Raw genomic sequence first — 12,735 nt, 5'->3', positions numbered from 1 at the left:
GTCAATGCATCTGGGAATAAACGATTGATTTGGATCAAGACACCTGCTAGAGTCGTGAACCATAAAGTACTTGCCACGGGTGCCACAAAGAGATATGTTTTTAAATCTCACATTGCAAATCCTTCTTCTATTTTTCTTGTAATTTGTAATACACAATAATACTGAATATAGGAATATGATTCAATGTTTTTTTATTAATAAAACCACTTAGATTTGTGGGGGAAGTTTGAATCCAAATTGAATTGTACAATAATTAATTAGATATTTTTTTATAGAGTACTATTTTATAATAATATTATATTATTATTTTATTCAAATAAATATTTTATAATTAAATATTAAAATAAGATTTTTAATTATTCTATTTTTTATATATAAATTTATTCTATTATATATATAATATATATATATATATATATATATATATATATATATATTATATATATATATATATATATATTATCTTATTATTATTTGTATATTCTTTGTTCTTGTTATATACTCTTTGTATTTTATTATTTATAGATGTTATCTATTCTCTATTTTTAAATAATTGAATATAAATATTTTGTAAAAATATTTGTTCTTTATACGATCGATATAAAAAAGTAAAAAAACAAACAATAAAAAATGGTAGGATATATTCTATCTATAATGGAAGAATGTGGAAAACAAGATAAAAAAATTTAGAATGACATTCGAAACTGATGTAAAGGGATGTAGCGCAGTTTGGTAGCGCGTTTGTTTTGGGTACAAAATGTCACAGGTTCAAATCCTGTCATCCTTATTTTGGCATTACTAGGTTTTGGAATTTTAGCTCCAATTAGGAATGGGCCAAAAAAACTTTCTAGTTATGAATCTGGAATAGAACCGATGGTCGATGCTTGATTACAATTTTAAATCCATTATTATATGGTTGCTTTTGTTTTTGTTGTTTTTGATGTTGAAACAGTCTTTCTTTACCCATGGGCAATGAGTCTTGAATTACAAACTATTTTCGAGTTGGTACGATTCATTGCTAGCCCTACTAATGAGTTTCTCAAGATCATCATTAGTGGCGCAAATGTAACTTTTAGAGGCGTAAACTCTTGACTTATCTAGACTAATTTTGAGACTTGAAAAGAAAAAATTACCCAAAAGGTTAGCAATTAATTATGTTTGATAAGAATTTTATATTTGCAAACGGTATTATTAAGTATTGGCCTAAAGTGATTCACCCAAATTTTTGAGACTAACTTACAAGTCATGTTACACAAGCAAATAGGTCGAGACATCTTGAAAGGTTGTGGGTTATCAGCTTTTGGAATCAAAATCATAAGAGACTCATCCACTTGAAGATCCATGTAACCTTTGTTGAAGGTAGACCTCAGGAAAATTCCAAATATCATCCACAATGCCTCATAGGACATTTTAAATAAAATGGGTTGTAACTCATATAGACTATGGGTTTATATGATTTCACTCAGATAAAACCTGATAAAGTTCTTGTTTTATAATTGTGGCTATGAGAGTATTTGTTGATTCTAAGTGTTGGCAGCAATTTTGGTAAAACAAAGAGTGTTCACAAGATGTTATGTGTGATGTCTTAACATGAGATATCTGTCGCAACGCAAAAAACAACCGGCGAAAAAAAAACAAGTTTACAGAGCTGCCACCGACGCTATTCATCCTATGACGGAAAGGAAGCGCATGACTAACCTAAGAAAGGGAAAGGAACGGCCTTACGACCAGAGATTACAAGGTACGAGAGTCAGTTACGCAAGGGGAAGGTATTAGCACCCCCCACGTCCGTCGTACTCGACGGGACCCACGCTCAAAAGAATAGGAAAAGGTTGCTAATAAACTGCTCAAAGAAACTGCACAAACTGGAATAATAAAACAGGTGAAAGAAGATGGAGGAAGTGGACTCAGAAGGATGTCGCATCCTGGGCCTACGTAGTTTGTCAGAAACAAACATCAGAGTCAACGTAGTTCGGGGAAATGGGAACATGCTCTCTAGGACATCGCATCCTATGCCTACGTATCTTCTCTATCCAGAGTAAGAAACAGAGCACTCGTAGCTCGGCTAACGCACGCCGAAACAAAACACCAAAAGGAGACGCTGAGACATCAAAAGAAACACTCAACAGGAAACAGAATGCCAATACATGGGCTTATATCCGACTCCTGACAACAAAAAGGAAACAGAATGCCAATACATGGACTTACATCCGGCTCCAAACAAACAACACACACAAAAGGAAACAGAATGCCAATACATGGACTTACATCCGACTCCAAACAAACAACACACGCAAACCAGCGAACACCAAAGAAAAAGGTTATCAGATTGACAAACTAATAGGGAGTCTGGAACTCGAGCCTAATAGTTGTCACACAAACACAAAGAGACGCTGAGACATCAAAAGAAACAAAAAGGTTGAAAAAGAAAAAGGGTGCCCGGAGAGATCTCTCTCGATATCCTGCCTACGTATCTCATCTGGTATGAGAATCAGGGCGACGTAGTTCCCCTTAACAGGGGAGAAACACTCTCCTAACCAGAGACCAGGGAAGCAAACAAACTAATAGGGAGACTAAGACTCGAGCCTAAAAGTTGTCATGCAATCAGATATTCCTAAGTTGAGGTCTCTAATCATGCATCTAACTCACACAGGAAGCAAGTTAGCTCAACAACATCAACACCAGTGAACAAGTATCACACACTATATCCACACAAGAGGCCCAAACAATGGGTAGGCTTTAGTCAAGAGGGGTCATATCAACCTCGACAAACAAGCCAAACTGTAAGGGTAAACAGAAGCTCTTAACCACTAACGTCGAGAGTTAGGGTGAAGCTGATCAAAGATGGAAATGAGGATGAGACCTCATGCTCTTATCCCTGGCCTGGGTGAGCTCAATGTCAAAGAAAGCGTGGGGATCCAGAAAGAGGGACCCTATTCCACTTGACTGACTCTATACAAAGATCTTGGGTACATGTTCTAGAGCATCAGCACGTAGTGCGAGCATAAAGGACGACTCACTGAATAACAGGGGACTGGCTACTAGTCCCTTCTATCTGTCAATTGCCTCTTCACTTAGGAGGGCTTATCAAGTAACATGCCTCACTTGGAGGTTTCTGGCACAAATGTAAACAAACACAAACAGAGCCTCTTATGGAGGACTTCAGCCAAAATGCCTGCCAAAAAGGTGACAGGGCTTCTAGACTACATGGAGTAAGAAGGTGTTAGATGCCCAAAAGTGCTTATCTGAGCTATCATATGTGGGCATCTTTCACTCTTATACCTTGCTAAATGTGGTCAAAACCACATTCATTTACATGGAATGCATTACATTGATAAACAAGCTTGGTGCCTTTGATGTGTGTGTTATTGTGCAGGAAAGGCATGAATTAATTGATAATGAAGACACAACAAAATTGGCAAAGGAACCAAAGCAAACAAGCATTCTTTCTGCCAGCTCGCTAGGCGAGGATGTGGCGAAGCAAAACCTTCGCTAGGCGAGCTCCTGGCGAAAGGCTCCAGTAAATTGGTTAATTAATTCGCTAGGCGAACTGAAGGCGAAGTGGCAGCGAATTCAGTCTGTTTTGGTGAAATGAGCAGCCAGCACTAGCTCGCTAGGCGAGGCTCTAGCGAGTCCCCAGCGAGCATTCCAGTAGCAAAACCTCTCAACCTCGCTGGGGCGAAGGTTGAAGCGAGTTCTTCGCTAGGCGAAGGTCTGTTCGCTAGGCGAACATGACAGTTCCACAGGCCCAGTTTTCTCTGGGCGCAGGGGCATTTTGTGCCCATTTTTGGCCTTCGCTAGGCGAGCCATTCTGCTCGCCTAGCGAACGTGACAGTTCTGCACTTGTCTATAAGTAGCAGGTGCCACCTTTGTGCCCAGACAACTTTTTACCACTTGATACCACTTTTTACCAACTTTTCCATTTTTTGTACTTTCTCTTAGATATTTTACAGCATTGTTTGAAGGGATTTTTATGCCCTAATTTCATTTCTCTTCATCTAGCAACCATCTTCCACAAAAAGACGGGGATTCCCATCCAACTTCGATCATTCGACTTGGATGTTGATCAACCCTCTTTTCTTACTTGCCGACCAAGCTACCATGAAAATGAGTAGCTAAGTCTCCATTTGTCAAGGTTAGATGTAGGTGATTTCCAAGCTTTGTGTGTAAATGTAAGGATCCTCATATGTAAACTCTTTAACGGTAAATATATGATGAAAACTTTGTTTCTATTTAAAACTCTTTGTGTTGGTATTTGATCGAGAGATGTTTACCGATTCTTGACCTAGGTTTTCATCCAAACTTGTTTGTTAGCTAGAGATAGTAACGAATGATTTTGTTCACCATAAGGTTGAACCAAAACGTTGTCTTTTTGATAGATTGTGTTCGAGAGAAACAATGGATCAAAATGACAAAACTCACAATGGGTGTTCGAGAGAAACGCATTGAGAGGACTTTGTGAAATTATTTATCATCTAAAGGAGTTTATAATATTGTTGACCGTGCAAAAACATGCAAAGCAAGTGTAATCATTGAAACCTAACTCTGACAATATTTCTCATATTAATCAAAACGTAACTTTTACCGCAATTAATTACTTTGTATGCAATATAACTTGATTAAAACCCAAAACCCTAGTGTTACTTTAAGTTAAGATTAATTCAACCATTGAACGGCAGCGATATCTTACAATCTCTGTGGATACGATAACAAAAACCCGACACTTCAAAACTGTCCTTTCAACAAAATGGCGCCGTTGCCGGGGATTGTAATTGATATTGCAAGCATCGCAATGGTAGTTTAAGTTTTAGCTTGTGAATTTTTGACTTGTGCTTGTAATTCGTTTGGTTTAGTGTGCAGCTTACGTTTTATGCGAGGGAAAATCCCTGTGGACGAACTTCTTTTTGATCCTGAGATCGAGAGAACCGCAAGGAGGCTCAATAGCAAAACAAGACGTAGGAGGCAACAGGCTAGGCAACGCCAAGAGCAAGGAGAAAGTTCTTCAACCACAAATCCACACCCATTCGTACCAAACATGGAGCCACAACCACCACCACCGATCTCTACTCCATGTATCAACAGTCCAAGGAACACCGCTCAGTTTGCCAACCAAACTGGAAGGCAAGCTGAGATGAAGACGGGAACTCTGAATTTATTGTATGGGAGTCCATTCACCGGAATGGACCATGAAGACCCATTTGCTTTTCTCACAAAATTCTATGAGATAGCATTGGCTGCCGGAGTGGATCAGGCTCAGGAGCTTCCGTTGTTCAGACGTTTATTTCCTCACGCTTTGCTCGGTAAAGCAAAGGATTGGTATCTTGATCAAACACCTGCCGTAATGACAGATTGGAATGTGTTAGAGGAGAAATTCATTGAAAGATTTTTCTCTCATAACCGATTCATGGAATCAAAGACGGCCATCTCGGTGTTTTCTCAAGGAACCAGTGAATCTTTAAATGAAGCGTGGGAGAGATTCAAGTCCATGCTTAGGAAATGCAAAGGGCATGGATTTGACGAATTAACTCAAATCCATATCTTCAGAAATGGACTTCAACCTAACTGCAAAACGTTGTTGGATGCCACCTCGGGTGGCTCGTTGATGTCAAAGAGTGCCGAAGAAGCCACCAACATTATCAACCGTATGGCTTTGAATGATCTTCAAAGTCAAAGTCGTGGAAATTCTTTGAAGAAGGCGGGAGTGCTTGAGTTAGGGACGAATGATGCCATACTTGCCCAAAACAAGCTCATCTCACAACAAGTGGAACTTTTAACGCAACAAATCAAAGAGTTAAGAGAACCGTCAAAAGTTAAACAAATAGCTTGTTGTGAACTTTGTAAAGGTGAACATGACACCGGATTTTGTCCACCTCCCGGCTTTGACGAAGTGAACTATATGGCCAATCAACGGGACTATCAACCAAGACAACAACAACCTTATCAACCGCACCCTCAACAACAACAACAACAACAATTCCAAGGGAACCAAGGGTTCCAACCTAGAAGCAACTATTATCATAACCAAGGTTATGGAGGTGGTTCTTCTAGCCGTCAAAATCCTCCCCAAAATCCGTATCAATCTCAACAACCGCCGGTAGTCAATTCTAAATTGGAAGAGACATTGACGCAATTCATGCAAATGTCAATGGCCAATCAAAAGAGTAATGACGCGGCCATAAAAAATCTTGAAACTCAAGTTGGGCAACTTGCCAAGCAACTAGCTGAACAACAAACCGGTCCTTCTTTCTCGGCCAATACGCAAACAAATCCTAAGGAGCATTGTAAGGCGATTGTGACGAGAAGTGGAAGGGAGTTGGGTAGTGAAAACGAAAAAAGAGTGGAGAGTGAAAAAAGAGAGAAAGAGAAGGAGATTGAGGAGGAGATAGTGGAAGAAAATGTCGATGGTGAAGTGGGAGTGTGGAGTGATGAGGAAGTAGTTGAAAAGAATAAAAATAATGGTGAAGTTGAAAATGAAAAAAATGTGGAGATTGAGGAGAATAAAAATGATGAGGTAATAAGGGAGGTAGTGAAGAAGCCGAGATGGAAAAGCGCTAGAATAGCGAAAGGGAAGGAGGTAGTGAGCGCTACTCCTGTCCAAAACCTTCCTTACCCTCATGCCCCGTCAAAAAGGGAGAATGAACGGCATTACGCCCGGTTCATGGATATTTTTAAGCAATTACAAATAAACATTCCGTTTGCTGAAGCTTTGGAACAAATGCCAAAGTATGCCAAGTTCATGAAGGACATACTAACCAAAAAGCGGAGGTATACGGAACCGGAGACCATCGTCCTTGATGCGAGCTGTAGTGCCATCATTCAAAGGACGCTTCCTAAGAAAGAGGTTGATCCGGGAAGAGTTACATTGCCGGTTAAAATTGGTGATGTGTATGTCGGAAAGGGACTTATTGACTTGGGGTCGAGCATAAATCTTATACCTTTGTCAATTATCAAGAGGCTTGGCAACATCGAGATTAAGTCCATCCGAATGACATTACAATTGGCGGATAAGTCGACGACCCATCCTCATGGCGTAGCCCAAGATGTGTTGGTGAAGGTCGACAAATTCTTCTTCCCGGTGGATTTCATTGTAATTGATATGGAGGAAGATGATGATGCTCCGCTCATATTGGGCCGACCATTCATGAAGACCGCAAGAATGATGATTGATGTTGATGACGGTTTAATGAAGGTGCGTGTTCAAAATGAGGAGGTCACCTTTGATCTATTCGAGGCGATGAAGCATTCCAAGGATAGACATGATAGCTTTCGAATCGATGTGATCGAAGACGCTATTATGGAAGTTTCAAAGCATATTCACGAGATATCTCCTATGGAGTTAGCTCTCGACGACTCAATGGAGGTTTTCACTGTTGAAGAGGAGCTAGCTCTTGAGGAATGCTTGAAGGAATTTGATAGCTTGGAAGACCTACAACCGTGGGAAGTAGAGGAAGAAAATTTGAAGAAGGAGGTAATTGACGAGAAAGCGTCAATTGAATTAAAAGAGTTACCTTCGACGTTGAAATATGTATTCCTTGATGATACCGAGGACAAGCCGGTTATCATAAGCAACCTTTTGACAATTGAAGAAGAAGCCCGTCTCATATTTGTGCTAAAGACAAATCAAGAAGCTATGGGTTGGACTCTTTCCGATCTTAAAGGAATTAGTCCATCCTATTGTATGCACAAGATTTTGATGGAGGAGGATTTCAAGCCGGTGGCTCAACCACAACGCCGCTTAAATCCTACAATGAAAGAGGTTGTAAGAAAGGAAGTGGTGAAGCTTTTGGATGCGGGAATGATTTACCCGATCTCGGATAGTCCGTGGGTTAGTCCCGTGCACGTGGTTCCGAAGAAGGGTGGAATGACCGTAATCCGTAATGACAAAGACGAATTGATCCCGACTAAAGTTGCCACGGGATGGAGAATGTGTATAGATTATAGACGGTTGAATACCGCGACTCGTAAGGACCATTTTCCACTCCCATTTATGGATCAAATGCTTGAAAGACTATCGGGCCAACAATACTACTGTTTTTTAGACGGCTACTCCGGGTACAACCAAATTGCGGTTGACCCGGTTGATCATGAGAAGACGGCTTTCACGTGTCCGTTTGGAGTGTTCGCATACAGAAAAATGCCTTTTGGGCTTTGCAATGCGCCGGCGACATTCCAACGATGTGTCCAAGCTATTTTTGCCGATCTAATAGAGAAAACAATGGAAGTCTTCATGGATGACTTCTGGGTGTTTGGTGGGACGTTTAGTCTATGCTTGGCAAATTTGAAGACGGTGTTGGAAAGGTGTGTGAAGACTAATTTGGTGCTAAATTGGGAAAAGTGTCACTTTATGGTGACCGAGGGGATTGTGCTAGGCCACAAAGTCTCTAAAAGGGGGCTTGAAGTGGATAGAGCTAAGGTTGATGTAATTGAAAAATTACCCCCTCCGGTCAATGTGAAGGGCATCCGTAGTTTTTTGGGGCACGCGGGGTTCTACCGGCGCTTCATCAAGGACTTCTCAAAGGTGGCTAAACCTTTGAGCAATTTACTCGCCAAAGATCAGGTATTTCTCTTCACCGACGATTGTTTGCAAGCTTTCGAGGTTTTAAAAGAAAAATTGGTTACCGCTCCAATAATAGTCGCTCCCAATTGGAATGAAAATTTTGAACTAATGTGTGACGCGAGTGACTATGCCGTTGGAGCGGTACTTGGCCAAAGAAAGGACAAAACTTTTCATGCTATACATTATGCGAGTAAGGTTCTTAACGAGGCTCAAATAAATTATGCCACAACGGAAAAAGAACTACTCGCAATAGTGTATGCGCTAGAAAAGTTTAGGTCCTATCTTATAGGGTCTAAAGTCGTGGTGTACACCGACCACGCGGCGATAAATATCTGCTGACCAAGCCGGATTCGAAGCAAAGGCTCATCCGTTGGATCCTCTTGTTACAAGAATTCGATGTCGAAATTAAAGACAAGAAGGGGTCGGAAAACTTGGTAGCGGATCATTTATCCCGCTTGGTGAATGTCGAGGTTACCGCATCTGAAAAGGAAATCCGGGAAGAATTTCCTGATGAAAAATTGTTTAAGGTTCAAGTTAGGCCGTGGTTTGCAGACTTTGCAAACCACAAGGCTAGTGGTTGTGTGCCGGCCGATCTAACTTCGAACCAAAAGAGGAAGTTCCTTTCGGATGCGAAGTATTATGTTTGGGATGACCCATACTTGTTTAAGTTGGGTAGCGATAACCTGTTAAGGAGATGCGTAACTGGTGATGAAGCCCAGAGCATCCTTTGGCATTGTCACAACTCGCCTTATGGCGGTCATTATAATGGGGTTAGAACGGCCACTAAAATTCTTCAATCGGGATTTTATTGGCCAACTATTTTTAAAGACGCACATACCCATGCGCAAAGTTGTGACAGTTGCCAAAGAAGTGGTGGGATAGGTAAGAGAGATGAGATGCCTCTCCAAAATATCCAAGAAGTGGAAGTGTTCGATTGTTGGGGCATAGATTTTGTTGGACCTTTCCCACCCTCTTACGGGAATGAGTACATGCTTGTTGCTGTTGATTATGTCTCAAAGTGGGTTGAGGCGATTGCCTCACCTCGGGCGGACGCCAAAACGGTGATAAAATTTTAAAGAAAAACATCTTTTCCCGTTTTGGAACACCCCGAGTGTTGATAAGTGACGGAGGGTCACACTTTTGCAATGCACCTTTGGAAACAATTCTAAAACATTATGGTGTGTCGCATAGGGTGACAACTCCGTACCACCCTCAGGCTAACGGGCAAGCGGAGGTCTCTAATCGAGAGATTAAGAGAATCCTAGAAAAAACCGTGTCCAATTCTAAAAAAGAGTGGTCCCAAAAATTGGACGAAGCATTATGGGCCTACCGTACGGCCTTTAAAGCTCCAATTGGCCTAACTCCGTTTCAATTGGTATTTGGTAAAACTTGCCATTTGCCGGTTGAATTGGAGCACAAGGCCTTGTGGGCCCTAAAATTTTTAAATTTTGAGAATGAGTCGGCCGGTAACAAAAGGAAAGTACAACTACTTGAGTTGGAGGAGATGCGCAATGCCGCATACCACTCAAGTTGGTTGTACAAGGAAAAGCCAAGAAGTATCATGACAAAAAGATCCGAACCAAAGAATTCGTGCCCGGACAATTGGTCTTATTGTTCAACTCCCGGTTGAAGTTGTTTCCCGGGAAGTTGAAATCGAAATGGTCCGGGCCATTTCGGGTGAAAGAAGTCAAAGAGTACGGGGCCGTTATCATTGAAGACATGGACGAGAAAGACAGTTGGACCGTGAACGGCCAACGATTGAAAGTGTATCTCGGCGGTCATGTGGATCGCGAGAGTTGTGCTCAGCCGCTCGATGCTCCTCTGTGAGCATCGCACCGTCGAGCTTAGCCGACGTTAAACAAGCGCTAGTTGGGAGGCACCCCAACATTGTAAGTATTTCCTGTTTTATGTTTGATGTTGTATGAGTATTGGATGACATGCAAGTGCTGCATTTGCAAAAGCACTTGCTGTCATGCTCGCTTGCAGCTCGCTAGGCGAGGCTGCAGCGAGCGCGCTCGCTGGCTGCTCGCTAGGCGAGGCAGTAGCGAGCGCACCAGTACTGTTATATTTAAACAGTTCAGCAGGGCAGTTTTGCCCTTACCCTAAAAATTCTTCTGAACTGCTCTGCTGAAGTGTGCGATTTCCCTTCTCAAATTCTCTACCGTGCATCCATATCAACAACATTTGTGTGTCGGTCAATTGCAAACACTTCCCACTTCTCCTTTCCAAATCCGTTTACCTCAAGGTTTGCCCTATTGCATGTTTCTTTTGTTGCATTATTTATTTCCAACTTTGAATGGTAAATAGGATAGGTGTGATAGGAACCTTGAGGTTGCATGCAATTTTGGGAGTTTGCAATGTTGTGCATTTAGGTTTTTGAATTGGGGATTTACTCTTACTTAGGTTTTCCATGAAATTAGGTATCCCCAATAGCATAGAACAATTCATAGTCATGAGAAATCATTGGGTTTTGCTGTGGAAACCTTGTATGTACAGGTTTTGGGGGAAACAATTTTGAAAATGCAGAAAACCCCAAAACCCGTAAGGTTCGCTAGCAGCTCGCTAGGCGACCTGGGGCGAGAGTTCGCTGCAACTTCGCTAGGCGAAGCAGCAGCGAACATGGCAGAATTTTGATTTATGTTTTAATTTCTAATCTGTTTGTTTCGTGTTTGTTGCTTTATCTCTTGTTTTGCAGAATGGAGTCAAGATCAAGTGCTGGCAAGAAAAGAAAGGGAGCGGCAACTACTTCACGAACCGTGCCGATCCAATTCGACCACGACAAGTTTGTGGGCCCGAAACAAGCGGCACGGTACATCGCTTTGGAGAAGCGAAACATTTTGCCTGAGAAGCGGTTTCTGATCAACCCACAGGGCACGTATCGGAGTTTTGCCGGGTTGATTGATACTAAGAAATGGGATAGGTTGATAAATCCCTTGGAACACTATGACATCGCTACAGTGCGGGAGTTCTACGCTAACGCATTGCCTGATGATGATGAGCCCTTCACTTGGGTCTCTAGAGTGGCCGGTCGGCCAGTTCCTTTTGACAGGGATACAATCAACCAAATCCTCGGGGAGCCGCTTCAGCTGGGTGCTGATGAAAGAGACCAGTACCATATTGACCTCCGGCTGCACAAGGATATCCCAGCAATTACAGCCGCCCTGCTTTTACCAGGGAAATCAGTTGAGCCGAACCCATCTGGGGTTCCTATGAGATATCATCGGGAGGACATGACTCCCATGGCTCAGCTGATTCTTCTTCTGGTTTTGACCAACATACAACCCAAATCCCACACATCTACTGTGCCGATCCCAGTGGCACACTTAGTACATTCCATCCTCGCCAATGTTGAGATTGATGTGGCGAGGATCATTGCCAATGAGCTAAAGACGGTAATAGAGAGCGGACTGAAGTCGGGGGCTCGGGTGAATTGCCCCCTTGCATTCCCTTGTTTGATTATGAGCCTGTGCATTAAGGCACGAGTGCGACTTCCGTCTCGGGGTCAGGTTAGGATCCCGGCTCCTATTGATGACCGGTATGTGGCAAAATACTGCAGAGCTAAGGCCACCGGCAGCAGTGCAGCCTCAGGTAGCACTAGGGTTTCTGATGGTCCTAGTGCTTCTACTCCCAGGGTCGATCCATACCTGCGGGCTGCGTGTGAATACAATTTCCAGTGGATGGCAGCATCGCAGAGGGCTATGATTGACATGCACGACTCCATGCAGCGTTTGCAGCTGCAGGGTAGTGGTGCACATGCTTTGATGACACGGGAGCAGTTTCTGGCGAATGCAAATTGGCCCGTGGACGTGCCAGTCTATTCTGAGGGGGTGGGAGCTGATGATGATGATGAGGATGATGATGAGGAGACCGGTTCTGAGGCCGGTAGTGAGGAGGAGTCTTGAGCCCTTTGTGGGTTAAGTTTTTGTTTTTTGTATTTCAGTTTTTTATTATGGCATTTTTTATTTTGTACTTTTGAATTTTGTATTTTGACCAATGGGTTGTACTATTGGGGTGTTTTGTCCCCCACGAACAAAATTTTATTTTTTTCAGTTAATATTATTTATGTTTGTTGTTAATTTTGTGTGTTTAATAAATTTTTGGTTGAATGAGTGGCAAACCCTTCTAGATTGGTTGCTCCTCAAGAAGTACCCAATGAAGGTGCATCCGAGCTTGGATGG

The 12,735-nt window shown here is 42.2% G+C and overlaps 1 non-coding gene across 1 annotated transcript; it reads left to right on the top strand.

The window, feature by feature from the left end:
• Positions 1-713: 713 nt before the first annotated feature.
• On the top strand, positions 714-787 carry TRNAP-UGG (transfer RNA proline (anticodon UGG)). The gene has a single exon. It is a non-coding gene; the product is annotated as a tRNA-Pro (tRNA).
• Positions 788-12,735: the final 11,948 nt, after the last annotated feature.

This window comes from Lathyrus oleraceus, chromosome 3 (assembly GCF_024323335.1).
Source record: "Lathyrus oleraceus cultivar Zhongwan6 chromosome 3, CAAS_Psat_ZW6_1.0, whole genome shotgun sequence".
NCBI classification, from domain to species: Eukaryota; Viridiplantae; Streptophyta; class Magnoliopsida; order Fabales; family Fabaceae; genus Lathyrus; species Lathyrus oleraceus.
The sequence above is the reverse complement of the archived record's forward strand: the minus strand, read 5'-3'. Positions and strand labels throughout refer to the sequence as shown.